This window comes from Pleurodeles waltl, chromosome 8 (assembly GCF_031143425.1).
Source record: "Pleurodeles waltl isolate 20211129_DDA chromosome 8, aPleWal1.hap1.20221129, whole genome shotgun sequence".
NCBI lineage: Eukaryota > Metazoa > Chordata > Amphibia > Caudata > Salamandridae > Pleurodeles > Pleurodeles waltl.
Genome location: NC_090447.1, coordinates 1,533,167,888 through 1,533,183,860, shown reverse-complemented (window position 1 = coordinate 1,533,183,860; position 15,973 = coordinate 1,533,167,888).

The window sequence follows — 15,973 nt, the reverse complement described above, 5'->3', positions numbered from 1 at the left end:
GGCAGAGGTCTGGAGCACACTGGAGGAGCTCTGGGCACCTCCCAGGGGAGGTGCAGGTCAGGGGAGTGGTCACTCCCCTTTCCTTTGTCCAGTTTCGTGCCAGAGCAGGGCTGGGGGATCCCTGAACCGGTATAGACTGGCTTATGCAGAGATGGGCACCATCTGTGCCTATCAAAGCATTTCCGGAGGCTGGGGGAGGCTACTCCTCCCCAGCCCTGACACCTTTTTCCAAAGGGAGAGGGTGTAACACCCTCTCTCTGAGGAAGTCCTTTGTTCTGCCTTCCTGGGCCAAGCCTGGCTGGACCCCAGGAGGGCAGAAACCTGTCTGAGGGGTTGGCAGCAGCTGCAGTGAAACCCCTGGAAAGGTAGTTTGGCAGTACCCGGGTCTGTGCTAGAGACTCAGGGGATCATGGAATTGTCTCCCCAATGCCAGAATGGCATTGGGGTGACAATTCCATGATCTTAGACATGTTACATGGCCTTGTTCGGAGTTACCATTGTGACGCTATACATATGTCGTGACATATGTATAGTGCACACGTGTAATGGAGTCCCCGCACTCACAAAGTCTGGGGAATTTGCCCTGAACAATGTGGGGGCACCTTGGATAGTGCCAGGGTGCCCACACACTAAGTAACTTAGCACCCAACCTTTACCAGGTAAAGGTTAGGCCTATAGGTGACTTATAAGTTACTTAAGTGCAGTGGTAAATGGCTGTGAAATAACGTGGACGTTATTTCACTCAGGCTGCAATGGCAGGCCTGTGTAAGAATTGTCAGAGCTCAATATGGGTGGCAAAAGAAATGCTGCAGCCCATAGGGATCTCCTGGAACCCCAATACCCTGGGTACCTTAGTACCATATACTAGGGAATTATAAGGGTGTTCCAGTATGCCAATGTAAATTGGTGAAAATGGTCACTAGCCTGTTAGTGACAATTTGGAAAGAAATGAGAGAGCATAACCACTGAGGTTCTGGATAGCAGAGCCTCAGTGAGACAGTTAGTCATAACACAGGTAACACATGCAGGGCACACTTATGAGCACTGGGGCCCTGGCTGGCAGGGTCCCAGTGACACATTCAACTAAAACAACATATATACAGTGAAAAATGGGGGTAACATGCCAGGCAAGATGGTACTTTCCTACACAACCCCCCCCAAACGAAGGACAATAAGACTAGCCATGACCTGATGAGTCTTCATTGTCTAAGTGGAAATATCTGGAGAGTCCATCTGCATTGGAGTGGGCACTCCCAGGTCTATATTCCACTGTATAGTCCATTCCCTGCAGGGATATGGACCACCTCAACAATTTAGGGTTTTCACCTTTCATTTGTTTTAGCCAAAGTAGAGGTTTGTGGTCTGTCTGAACAATGAAGTGAGTGCCAAACAGGTATGGCCTCAACTTCTTCAGTGCCCAGACCACAGCAAAGGCCTCCCTCTCTATGGCAGACCAACGCTCTTCTCTAGGGGTTAACCTCCTGCTGATAAAAGCAACAGGTTGATCCTGGCCCTCAGAATGAAGTTGTGATAGGACTGCCCCTACTCCTAATTCAGATGCATCAGTTTGGACATAGAATGTTTTAGAGTAACAAGGGCTTTTCAGGACAGGTGCAGAGCACATGGCCTGCTTCAGCTCCTCAAAAGCTTTCTGACAGTTTGCTGTCCATAATACCTTCTTAGGCATTTTCTTTGAAGTGAGGTCATTAAGAGGGGCTGCAATGGAGCCATAGTTCTTTATGAACATCCTACAGTACCCAGTGAGGCCTAAAAAGGCTCTCACCTGAGTCTGAGTAGTAGGGGGAACCCAATCCATAATAGTTTGGATTTTCCCCTGAAGTGGTGCAATCTGTTCTCCACCAACCAGGTGTCCCAGATAAACCACCTTCCCCTGCCCTATCTGGCACTTTGAAGCCTTGATAGTGAGGCCTGCCTTTTGCAGGGCCTCCAAAACTTTCCATAGGTGGACCAGGTGATCATCCCAGCTGGAGCTAAAGACAGCTATATCGTCCAGATATGTTGCACTGAAAGCTTCCAGCCCTTGCAGGACTGTATTCACCAACCTCTGAAAAGTGGCAGGTGCATTTTTCAATCCAAAAGGCATTACTGTGAATTGGTAATGGCCTCCAATGGTTGAAAATGCAGTTTTTGCTTTTGCATCTTCTGATAATTTGATCTGCCAATAACCTGCAGTCAAGTCAAAAGTGCTTAGATACTTGGCAGATGCCAGTGTATCTATGAGCTCATCTGCCCTGGGTATAGGGTGAGCATCAGTTTATGGTTACCTGGTTGAGACCTCTGTTGTCAACACAAAACCGCATTTCCTTCTTTCCATCTTTGGAATGAGGTTTTGGTACAAGTACCACAGGAGAAGCCCATGGACTTTCAGAGTGCTCAACCACTCCTAGTTCTAACATTTTCTGCACCTCTTGCTTTATGCAGTCTCTGACATGGTCAGGCTGCCTATAGATCTTACTTTTGACAGGCAAGCTGTCTCCAGTATCTATAGTGTGCTCACACCAAGAAGTGGTACCTGTCACAGTAGAGAAGAGTTCAGAAAACTGACCCAGGAGATTTATGCAGTGGTCTTTCTGCTCAGTAGTAAGACAATCTGCCAGTACAACACCTTCCACTAGAGCATCTTGTTCTGTGGAAGAGAAGAGATCAGGGAGAGGGTCACTGTCTTCTTCCTGTCCCTCATCAGTTACCATGTGCAGGGTGAGATCAGCCCTGTCATAGTAGGGTTTCAGGCGATTGACATGGAGCACCCTAAGGGGACTCCTGGCAGTGCCTAAGTCAACTAAGTAGGTGACTTCACCCTTTTTCTCAACAATTATGTGGGGTCCACTCCATTTATCTTGGAGTGCTCTTGGGGCCACAGGCTCCAAGACAAACACTTTCTGCCCTGGTTGGTACTGAACCAAAACAGCCTTCTGGTCATGCCATTGCTTCTGGAGCTCTTGGCTGGCCTGAAGGTTTTTACTGGCCTTTTTCATGTAGTCAGCCATCCTTGATCTGAGGCCAAGTACATAGTCCACTATGTCTTGTTTTGGAGCTTTTAAAGGTTGTTCCCAACCCTCCTTAACAAGTGATAGAGGACCTGTCACAGGGTGTCCAAATAGGAGTTCAAAGGGGCTGAAGCCCACTCCTTTTTGGGGTACCTCCCTGTAAGCAAAAAGGAGGCATGGTAAAAGGATATCCCATCTCCTGCGGAGTTTTTCAGGGAGTCCCATAATCATGCCTTTGAGAGTTTTGTTAAATCGCTCTACCAGTCCATTTGTTTGTGGATGATAGGGTGTGGTGAACTTGTATGTAACACCACACTCCTTCCACATGGCCTTTAAGTAAGCAGACATGAAATTGCTTCCTCTGTCTGATACCACCTCTTTTGGGAAGCCCACCCTGGAAAAGTTTCCCAGGAGGGCCTTTGCCACTGCAGGAGCTGTAGTGGTCCTTAGAGGAATTGCCTCAGGATATCTGGTGGCATGGTCCACTACCACCAAGATAAACCTATTGCCTGAAGCAGTAGGAGGGTCAAGGGGGCCAACTATGTCAACCCCTACCCTTTCAAAGGGAACCCCAACCACAGGCAGTGGAATAAGGGGTGCTTTTGGAGTGCCACCTGTCTTGCCACTGGCTTGACAGGTTTCACAGGACTTACAAAATTCCTTTGTGTCCTCTGACATTCTAGGCCAATGAAACAAGGGAACAAGCCTGTCCCAAGTTTTTATTTGCCCCAAATGTCCAGCTAAGGGAATGTCGTGAGCAAGAGTTAGGAGGAACTTTCTGTACTCCTGAGGAATCACCAATCTCCTGCCAGTTCCAGGTTTGGATCCCTTGCTTCAGTGTACAAGAGGTTGTCCTCCCAGTAAACTCTGTGAGAGTCACTGACATCCCCATTTGCTTGTTTGACAGCTTGCTGTCTTAGACCTTCTAGTGTGGGACAGGTATGCTGTGCCACACTCAGCTCCTCCCTGGCAGGCCCCCCTTCACCCAAAAGCTCAGCAGTGTCTGCTTCCAGCTCCTCTGGTGTAGGTTCTGCACAGGGTGGAAATTCTTCTTCCTCAAAAGTAGAATCCACTGTAGAGGGAGGGATAGTAGGTACTGATTTACCTTTGCTACCCCTAGCTTTAGGGAGCACTTGGTCCATTCTTCCAGGATCCAAGTCACCCTGTCCTTTTTGCTTTTTGGCCTGAGCCCTGGTTAAAGCAAAAATATGCCCTGGAATGCCCAGCATTGCTGCATGGGCCTCCAACTCCACATCTGACCAAGCTGATGTCTCCAAATCATTTCCTAGTAGACAGTGTACAGGTAAATCTGAGGCTACCACAACTTTCTTTGGACCAGTAACCCCCCCCCAGTTGAGATTTACAACAGCCATGGGGTGGCTAAGTGTGTTGTTGTGAGCATCGGTTACTTGGTACTGGTGACCAAGTAGGTGTTGTTCAGGGTGGACCAGTTTCTCTATCACCATTGTGACACTGGCACCTGTGTCCCTGTAGGCCTGAACCTCAACACCATTTATTAGGGGTAGTTGCTTGTACTTATCCATGTTAAGGGGACAAGCAACCAAGGTGGCTAAATCAATAGCCCACTCAGAGACTAACACTGCCTCTGTGGTCTCCCTAATCACACCAACCCCAACTAAGCTACCAATAGTGAGCCCAGCTACTCCCTTGGATTGGCTATTAGTAGGTTTGCTCCCACCACCACTGCTATTAGTAGGGACACTAGGTGTAGCAGTAGGGGTTGTAGTGGTAGGAGGCTTGGTGCTTTTCTTTGGACAACTGTGAACTGTTGTCCAATGGCCTTTTATTTTACATAAATAGCACCATGGTTTCTTTTCTTTGTTTTGATTAGAAGAGGATTTGGGCCTACCACCCCCACCAGAGTGTTTTTGTGGGCCTGATGAAGAGTCATTTTTAGATTTGTCCCCACCCTTGTCTGAAGACTTGCCATCCTTCTTCTTGCCTTCTTTGTCACCCCCTGTATGAACTTTTCTGTTCACCATTGTTCTGACCCATTTGTCTGCCTTCTTTCCCAATTCATGGGGAGAGGTCAGATCAGAGTCTACCAGGTACTGGTGCAACAAATCAGACACACATTTATTAAGAATATGCTCTCTCAGGATTAAGTTATACAGGCTTTCATAATCAGTAACTTTACTGCCATGTAACCACCCCTCCAAGGCCTTCACTGAATGGTCAACAAAGTCTACCCAGTCTTGTGAAGAATCCTTTTTGGTCTCTCTGAACTTCATCCTGTACTGTTCAGTGGTTAAGCCATAACCATCCAGGAGTGTATTCTTAAGAACTTTGAAATTATTGGCATCACTTTCCTTTACAGAAAGGAGCCTATCCCTACCCTTTCCACTGAAAGATAGCCATAGGATAGCAGCCCACTGCCTTTGAGGGACCTCCTGTACAACACAGGCCCTCTCAAGTGCAGCAAACCACTTGTTAATGTCATCCCCCTCCTTGTAAGGGGGAACTATCTTGTGCAGATTCCTTGAATCATGCTCTCTTGCAGGATGACTATGGGCAATACTGCTGCTGCCACCATGGGTTTCAAACCCAATTTTCTGTCTTTCTCTTTCTATCTCTAAGGACTGCCTATCTAAATCCAGCTGTTGCTTCTTGAGCTTCAGCCTGGATTCCTCCAATCTCAATCTATTGAGCTCCCTTTCTAACACTCTGTCATCAGGGTGGGTGGGAGGGACATGCCTTGAAACAGAAGTATGATGAGAATGAACAGAAGGAGACCTGTACCTAACAGATGGCACCCTAAAAGCTTGGCTAACAGGAACAGCACTTCTACTATGATGAGAATGAATGCTCTTACTGTGATGTGAGACCACAATATCTGTATGATGTGACTCAACATCAGTACCAACTATGCTAGTTTGTCTGCTAATGGGCAGGCTAGGAAGTTTCCCTTCTAAATCTTTTGCTAGGTGGGCCCCATGATCAGATTGGGAACCATCAGCTAACTTTTCACCAGAAGTGCCACCTCTGGCCTTATCCTGTTCAACAAGCATGTTAACCAACAGTTCTCTTCAGGGATTCTTCCCTAGACTTAAACCTCTTTCTATGCAGAGCCTCCTTGCTCCTTTCCAGCTAAGGTGATCATAAGCAAGTTTGGACAGATCAACAGTTTGGCCTGTGCCAGACATTTTAGAAAGTGTTTAAGTGATAGAAAAAGTGAGAAAAAAGTTTTTCAGAACTTTTGGAAAGACAGAAAAAAACTTTTTAAACTTTTTAAGAACTTTTTAGAAAGTTTAGAAGTACTTTTCAGCACTTAGAAAAGAAGTGAGAAAAGAAAAGCTAAACTTTTTGGTTTAGGTGTACATACACTGAACTTGTTTTGTATATTTTTCTCTTATGAAAAGTACAGTGACAAAAGTGGTAAGTAGTTGCAAAGTACTTATCCCACCGCTGCACAACCAATGTAGGAGGCTGGACTGGCTTGTAGTGAGTACCAAGTGATACTTACACCTTGCACCAGGCCCAATTATCCCTTATTAGTGTATAGGGTGTCTAGCAGCTTAGGCTGATAGATAATGGTAGCTTAGCAGTGCAGCTTAGGCTAATCTAGGAGACGAGTGAAGCTCCTACAGTACCACTAGTGTCACTTGCACAATATCATAAGAAAACACAATACACAGATATACTAAAAATAAAGGTACTTTATTTTTATGACAATATGCCAAAGTATCTCAGTGAGTACCCTCAGTATGAGGATAGCAAATATACACAAGATATATGTACACAATACCAAAAATATGCAGTATAGTCTTAGAAAACAGTGCAAACAATGTATAGTTACAAAAGGATGCAATGGGGACATATAGGGATAGGGGCAACACAAACCATATACTCCAAAAGTGGAATGCGAACCACGAATGGACCCCAAACCTATGTGACCTTGTAGAGGGTCGCTGGGAATGTAAGAAAACAGTGAGGGTTAGAAAAATAGCCCACCCCAAGACCCTGAAAAGTGAGTGCAAAGTGCACTAAAGTTCCCCAAAGAGCACAGAAGTCGTGATAGGGGAATTCTGCAGGAAAGACACAAACCAGCAATGCAACAACGATGGATTTCCAAATGAGGGTACCTGTGGAACAAGGCGACCAAGTCCAAAAGTCACAAGCAAGTCGGAGATGGGCAGATGCCCAGGAAATGCCAGCTGTGGGTGCAAAGAAGCTGCTACTAGGCAGTAGAAGCTGAGGATTCTGCAGGAACGACAAGGGCTAGAGACTTTCCTTTTGGAGGACGGATCTCCCACGCCGTTGAGAGTCGTGCAGACGTGTTTTTCTGCAGAAAGACCGCCAACAAGCCTTGCTAGCTGCAAATCGTGCAGTTAGAGTTTTTGGATGCTGCTGTGGCCCAGGAGGGACCACGATGTCGCCAATTGCGTCAGGGGACAGAGGGGGCGCCCAGCAAGACAAGGAGCCCTCTCAAAAGCAGGCAGCACCCACAAAAGTTCCGGAACAGGCACTACAAAGAGGAGTGAAACAGTGCTCACCCGAAGTTGCACAAAGGAGTCCCACGCCGCCGGAGGACAACTAAGAAAGTTGTGCAATGCAGGTTAGAGTGCCGTGGACCCAGGCTTGGCTGTGCACAAAGGATTTCCACCGGAAGTGCACAGAGGCTGGAGTAGCTGCAAAAGACGTGGTCCCCAGCAATGCAGTCTGGCGTGGGGAGGCAAGCACTTACCTCCACCAAACTTGGACTGAAGAGTCACTGGACTGTGGGAGTCACTTGGACAGAGTTGCTGGATTCAAGGGACCTCGCTCGTCGTGCTGAGAGGAGACCCAGAGGACTGGTAATGCAGTTCTTTGGTGCCTGCGGTTGCAGGGGGAAGATTCCGTCGACCCACGGGAGATTTCTTCGTAGCTTCTAGTGCAGAGAGGAGGCAGACTACCCCCACAGCATGCACCACCAGGAAAACAGTCGAGAAGGCGGCAGGATCAGCGTTACAGAGTTGCAGTAGTCGTCTTTGCTACTTTGTTGCAGTTTTGCCGGCTTCCAGCGCGGTCAGCAGTCGACTCCTTGGCAGAAGGTGAAGAGAGAGATGCAGAGGAACTCTGATGAGCTCTTGCATTCGTTATCTAAGGAATTCCCCAAAGCAGAGACCCTAAATAGCCAGAAAAGAGGGTTTGGCTACTTAGGAGAGAGGATAGGCTAGCAACACCTGAGGGAGCCTATCAGAAGGAGTCTCTGACATCACCTGCTGGCCCTGGCCACTCAGAGCAGTCCAGTGTGCCAGCAGCACCTCTGTTTCCAAGATGGCAGAGGTCTGGAGCACACTGGAGGAGCTCTGGGCACCTCCCAGGGGAGGTGCAGGTCAGGGGAGTGGTCACTCCCCTTTCCTTTGTCCAGTTTCGCGCCAGAGCAGGGCTGAGGGGCCCCTGAACCGGTGTAGACTGGCTTATGCAAAAATGGGCACCATCTGTGCCCATGAAAGCATTTCCAGAGGCTGGGGGAGGCTACTCCTCCCCTGCCTTAACACCTTTTTCCAAAGGGAGAGGGTGTAACACCCTCTCTCTGAGGAAGTCCTTTGTTCTGCCATCCTGGGCCAAGCCTGGCTGGACCCCAGGAGGGCAGAAACCTGTCTGAGGGGTTGGCAGCAGCAGCAGCTGCAGTGAAACCCCTGAAAAGGCAGTTTGGCAGTACCAGGGTCTGTGCTACAGACCTGTGGGATCATAGGATTGTGCCAACAATGCCAGGATGGCATAGAGGGGGCAATTCCATGATCTTAGACATGTTACATGGCCATATTCGGAGTTACCATTGTGAAGCTACACATAGGTAGTGACCTATATGTAGTGCACGCGTGTAATGGTGTCCCCGCACTCACAAAGTCCGGGGAATTGGCCCTGAACAATGTGGGGGCACCTTGGCTAGTGCCAGGGTGCCCACACACTAAGTAACTTAGCACCCAGCCTTTACTAGGTAAAGGTTAGACATATAGGTGACTTATAAGTTACTAAAGTGCAGTGAAAATGGCTGTGAAATAATGTGTGCATTATTTCACTCAGGCTGCAGTGGCAGGCCTGTGTAAGATTTGTCAGAGCTCCCTATGGGTGGCAAAAGAAATGCTGCAGCCCATAGGATTCTCCTGGAACCCCAATACCCTGGGTACCTCAGTACCATATACTAGGGAATTATAAGGGTGTTCCAGTATGCCAATGTAAATTGGTGAAAATGGTCACTAGCCTGTTAGTGCCAATTTGGAAAGAAATGAGAGAGCATAACCACTGAGGTTCTGAATAGCAGAGCCTCAGTGAGACAGTTAGTCATAACACAGGTAACACATACAGGGCACACTTATGAGCACTGGGGCCCTGGCTGGCAGGGTCCCAGTGACACATACAACTAAAACAACAAATATACAGTGAAAAATGGGGGTAACATGCCAGGCAAGATGGTACTTTCCTACAGTGACATCCTGGTCCTTCCTGGGCCCAGGCAGCACCCTTTTTCTTAAACTACAACTCTTGCAACTAGCAAGGCTTGTTTGTGTTATTTTGCCAAGGAAACAACTCTGCATCCTCCAGCACACCGTGGGACATCTTCTGCATGAAGAAGAACTTCCTACCTCCTTCCATTGTTGCAAATCTTGCAGCTTCTTCCAACCAGAGGCAGCTATTTTGCACCTTCATCCGGGGTTTAGTGGGCTCCTGCTCCCCCCGGACACTTTTGCGACTCTTGGACTTGGTCCCCTTCCTTTGCAGGTCCTCAGGTCCAGGAATCCACCTTCAGTGCTTTGCAGTCTGTTTTGGTCTTTGCAAAATCCTTTATCACGACTTTAGTGTGTTTCTGGGGTAATAGTAGTACTTTACTCCTATTTTCCAGGGTCTTAGAGTGGGGTATCTTTTACACACTTAGGTGGTCATTACAACCCTGGCGGATGGTGTAAAAGCTGGGGTAATACATCGAACAGGTCGGCGGACAAAAAAAGGGAATTATGACGTGGCGGAAACCGCCAACATAGACAGCTCTTTAACACTCCGACCGCCACGGCGGTACAGACAAGCAGCGCGGCGGTCACCGCCAACAGACAGGCGGGAGACAATGTACCGCCCACAGTATCACAGCCTGCCAATCCGCCACCTTTTCTGGGGCGGATTCACCGTGGATACAAACACGGCGGAAACAGCTTTTGCAATGCAAACACTCACCTTAACACACTCCACGAGGAAGTAGGCCACCATGGAGCCCGAACTACAAATACTCCCTGCGCTTGTCTACCTGCTCTTCTACGAACATCAGCAACGTAGGCGCCGAAGACAACGATGAGTACTGCACCTACGACATAGGGGAGGGGGGAGGCAAAAGTCAGGGACACACACACGGAACACCCCCACCCCCACCCCGACCCTCGCACATTACAACACACACACCAATGCATTTCCGAACATCACAGTAACAACCCCCAGCCCCCCCAGAAGAATGCAAAAACAAAAGGAAATGAGTTCAACCAATGTAATGTATCAAAAATCAGTAAGCACATATATACATCAATATATACACATTCCAAATATATACATCACGATTAGTAGTACAGGTATGCGCATTTCAATGTCCGTGGACCACTGGGCCCAAAATGCATGGGCGAGGCCCACACTAGATACCTGTCCCGGAACGGAGAGAACACTGCAGGGGCATCAGATAGAAATACAACAGGCACCTCAGGGGGAAGGGAAGGGGGGGCACCTCAGCCGGATGACTGCACCACGCCAGATCCACAACGGGGCTCCATGCTCATTGATGTATCCTGGGGAGTGCAAAGCCACAGTCTCTCAAGTCTCTACAGTGGGTGGGTTGCCCACTGTACCATCCTGGGGAGTGCAAAGCCACAGTCTCTCAGTCTCACAAGTGGGTGGTTTGCCCACTGTACCATCCTGGGGAGTGCAAAGCCACAGTCTCTCAAGTCTCTACAGTGGGTGGGTTGCCCACTGTACCATCCTGGGGAGTGCAAAGCCACAGTTTCTCAAGTCTCACAAGTGGGTGGTTTGCCCACTGTACCATCCTGAGGAGTGCAAAGCCACAAGTCTCTCAAGTGGATGCAGGTCTCCACTGGTTCTGGAGGGGGACTGGTGCCCAGAGTGCATCAGGATCCCCGTGACGGTCCCTGTTCCGTCACTGTCCCAGCTGCACATGGGCTGACGATGCTTGATCTGGCGGTCTATTCCCTGTTCAGCGGTGCTTTGCCCTGTTCAGCGGTCTTCACCATGGCGGTCTCTGACCTGTTCAGCAGTGCTTTGCCATGGCGGGCTTTGCCCTGTTCAGCGGTGCTTTGCCCTGTTCAGCGGTCTTCACCATGGCGGTCTCTGACCTGTTCAGCGGTGCTTTGCCATGGCGGGCTTTGCCCTGTTCAGCGGTGCTTTGCCCTGTTCAGCGGTTTTCACCATGGCGGTCTCTGACCTGTTCAGCGATGCTTTGCCATGCCGGTCTTTGCCCTGTTCAGCGGTGCTTTGCCCTGTTCAGCAGTCTTCACCATGGCGGTCTCTGACCTGTTCAGCGGTGCTTTGCCATGCCGGTCTTTGCCCTGTTCAGCGGTGCTTTGCCCTGTTCAGCGGTCTTCACCATGGCGGTCTCTGACCTGTTCAGCGGTGCTTTGCTATGGCGGTCTTTGCCCTGTTCAGCGGTGCTTTGCCCTGTTCAACGGTCTTCACCATGGCGGTCTCTGACCTGTTCAGCGGTGCTTTGCCATGGCGGTCTTTGCCCTGTTCAACGGTGCTTTGCTCTGTTCAGCGGTGCTTGACTTTGCTGTCTGTGACCTGTGCATTGGTGTGTGGCATGACGGTCCCTCATTACCCAGCGGGGCTGTGGCTGCCAGGGCCCTCCAGGGCGCTGACTCTGGCGGTGGTCTCCTGACCAGTGACGATTGTGCTGCCCTCCAGGGCACTGACTCAGGCGGTGGTCTCCTGACCAGTGACGATACTGCTGCCCTCTGCACTGACTCTGGCAGTGGTCTCCTTACCAGTGACAATACTTCTGCCCTCCAGGGCACTGACTCTGGCGGTGGTCTCCGGACCAGTGACGACAATGCTGGTGGTCGCATCCCGGCCGCCGGGGAGGATGGCGCCCTTTTCCACTGTGCTGCTCTTACCAGACTTTGGAGACTTCTTCTGGCCCTTCACAGCCTTTGGAGGAGTCACAGCTGACTGGGCACTCCCCCCGGGACCCTTGTGAGCAGTTTTTCCGCCAGGAGTCTTCACCCTGTCCCGTCGGCCACTTTCCAACTTAAGGTGCTTTACAAGGGGTGGACTGGCAGTGCTTTGGCTCCGTGTCACACTGGCTGCCCTGGTGGCCGGTGCACTCCACAGACCTTTAACACGCACCACAGGTACTGGACTTTTATTGGCTGAGGTGCTAGTACGGGACCTATGAATTGGAGGGGTGGGGGTGGTGGCAAAGAGGTCAACGTTGCTGAGGAAGAGTTTCTGACGAAGACTGGGATGGGTAGCTGGAGGGGGTCTGGGAGTGGAGGAAGAGGAGGTGGTTGTAGGAGGTGTCACTTTAGGTGATTTGGGTGCAGGTGCAGGTACTGGAGGCTGTCGTGAGGTGGATGGATGTTGGGTGTGTGGGTGCCCGCGTTTGTGTATTTTGGAAGGGGGCGTCACAGACACACTGGGAGTGGACACAGGGGACGTGTAAATGGTAGTGGGGGTGGTGAGTGCAGGTGAGCGGGGTGTGGTGCTGGGTGTTCTGGTGCGAGTCCTAGTGTGTGTAGATGTAGTGCATGCAGGTGAGAGTGTAGACGACACTGGGAGGGAGGAGGGAGACGACGAGGAGGGGGACACAGTGGAGGCAGTGGATGTTGCTGTGTCTGTATGTGGGTGATGCTTGTTTGAGTACCTGTGGGTTGTGTGGTGCTTATGTTTGCCTGAGCTACTTTTGTTTGTTGAGGTGTATGCATGCTTGTATGATGGTGTGCTTGGGATAGGCTGGGGTACAGGGGACTGGGTCTGGGTGGAGGAAGTTGGAGGGGGGAGGCTAGACACAGGGACAATGGCTGCCATCAGTGCTGAGGCCAGAGATTGCAGGGTTCGATGAAGGGCAGCCTGCCCAAAATGAATGCCCTCTAGGAATGCATTACCGTGTTGCAACTCAGTTTCTACACCCTGGATGGCATTCACAATGGTAGACTGCCCAACAGTGAGTGACCTGAGGAGGTCAATGGCCTCCTCACTGAGGGCAGCAGGGGTGACTGGGACAGGGGCTGAGGTGCCTGGGGCGAAGGTGATGCCCACCCTCCTGGGTGAGCGGGCACGAGGCGAAGGCTGAGGGGCTGCTGGGAGGGCAGTGCTGGTAGGGGAGGTGGCGGCTGTACCTGTAGAAGTGGGGGGCACAGATGGTGCCGCCACCACAAGGGAGCTCCCATCGGCGGATGAGTCCGTGTCGCTGTTTGGTGATCCGATGACCGACGTGAAGCTCCCCTCGCCCTCCGTCCCACTGGTATATTCAGAGTCCGTGGTGTGGCCCTCCATGGCCATGTGGGATGCAGCTCCCTCGTGCGCCGCTGCCACTGCATCTCCGCCTGATGATGCTGATGCACACAAGAACAGGAAGGCCACAAAAGGGGGGGGACGACAGAAGAAAGACAGGTTGAGTGCATGGCTTACCGCTACCGTTGGCAGACAATACAGACACAGCAGCCCCCTGCACTATGCCGTGCTCTTGGCCTCTACAGATGCAATTCCTGGGATCTGGCCTACATGGCTATGGTGGTCATCTGCACGCATAGATGACACAGGGGCATGTATACCTGTACTTGGCACTCTACAGAGGTGGGGTGGAGTGCCACATGGCCTGCATTCCGGAGTGGCCTAGCCTACGTAAGTCGCCTTGGCCTAGGGAAACCCACATCCCTCCTCCCCCACCCAGACCCCTCCACTGCACGCAAAGTCTGCAGAATGAGAGTGTACTCACCCCCTTGTGTCTGCTGTGATGCCCTCAAGCGCCCATCCAACTCCGGGTAGGCCACTGCCAGGATCCGGAACATCAGGGGGGTCATGGTGCGACGGGCACCCCTCCCACGTTGGGAGGCCATCCCCAGCTGAGCCTCCGCCGTCTTCTTGCTCCAGCGGCGAATGTCCTCCCATCTTTTCCGGCAGTGGGTGCCCCGTCTCTGGTGGACCCCCAGGGTCCGGACATCCTTGGCGATGGCACGCCAAATGTCCTTCTTCTGGTGGGCGCTGACCTACATGACATGTGCAGGGGAAGAAGAGAAGTCATTACCAACAGCACCGTCGAAGTGAGTGGCCCACATCCCTGCCCTTGCCATGTGGCACATGCATTCACAGTCCTTCATGTTCCCTGAACTTCGCCCCCTTCCTAATGACATCCAGCCCTCTCCACCCAGCATAGCCCATACAACGTGCTCCCTGTGTACTTACCTGTTGGTCTGGAGGACCGTAGAGTAGCGTGTACTGGGGGAGGACCCTTTCCACGAGCTTCTCCAACTCCTGAGCAGTGAAGGCAGGGGCCCTTTCCCCAGACGCACGAGCCATTGTCTCTTCCAGACCGAGGTCACAGCAGCACTTGCAGTGTAGGGCTTCTCCTGTCGAAGATCAGGTATCGAGTGATTGAACAGATGACAATGGCGGCCATTCCCGCGGCGGTGACGTCTCCGGCAGTGCATATCATCACCGCCGGCGCACTTGATCATTGGCTCCTGGGACCCATAGGGTCCAATGTTAACCAATGCAGCATTGCGCCTCGGTCTTCGACCGCCTACCGCAACGGTGTACAACGCCAGCGCAGTTACCTCACATCCCATTGTCCCAGTTTAGAGGTCAGGCAGCCGCCATTTCAGGGACCCACATGGCTTAATTTACTACTGCGTCACACATACCAAGGCCTACAACACACATACAGGAAGAGTTATGTATTTGGTGTCGTGTTCTGTGTAGCTGTGGGTACATACCTGGGAATTTGTTGACTCTGTAGTCGCTGTTGTCCTTCTTAGGCACTGTCAGCTGGGACATTTGAGGAGATGGAGGAATCCTCCGGTGTACCGACCGCTGGTGGACCTGTTAACAATGGAGGAGCGACATTCAATCTTCACCTACAGGTTTGACCGTGCCACAATCCAGGAACTGTGTACCCAGTTGGAGCCAGACCTGATCTCACCAATCCGCCATCCCACAGGAATACCCCCTGAAGTGCAGGTGCTATCAGTGCTCCATTTCCTTGCAAGTGGATCGTCAGGGATGTCCCAGCCTATGTTTTCCAACGTGTTGTCCAGAGTGTTGTCTGCCCTGCTTAAACACGTAAGGAGCTACATCCTTTTCCCTCAGGTGGAGGATTTGGCTACAGTGAAAGGGGACTTCTATGCCCTTGGACATATCCCCAACATCATCGGTGCTATTGATGGCACCCATGTAGCTCTGGTTCCCCCCCACAGGAGTGAACAGGTGTACAGGAACCGGAAGAGTTATCATTCCATGAATGTACAGATGGTGTGTTTGGCAGACCAGTACATCTCCCAGGTAAATGCTATGTTCCCTGGCTCTGTGCATGACGCCTACATCCTGCGGAATAGCAGCATCCCTTATGTGATGGGTCAACTCCAGAGGCACCGGGTGTGGCTATTAGGGGACTCTGGTTACCCCAACCTGTCCTGGCTATTGACCCCAGTGAGGAATCCCAGGACCAGGGCAGAGGAACGCTACAACGAGGCCCATGGGCGGACTAGGAGGGTGATCGAACGCACCTTCAGCCTCCTGAAGGCCAGGTTCAGGTGCCTCCATATGACAGGTGGTTCCCTATTCTACTCACCAAGGAAGGTGTGCCAGATCATCATTGCCTGCTCAATGCTTCACAATCTTGCTTTGCGACGCCAGGTGCCTTTTCTGCAGGAGGATGGTCCAGATGACGGTGTTGTGGCAGCTGTGGAGCCTGTGGAGCCTGTGGACAGTGATGAGGAGGAAGCTGAGGAAGAAGACATAGACAACAGGGAATC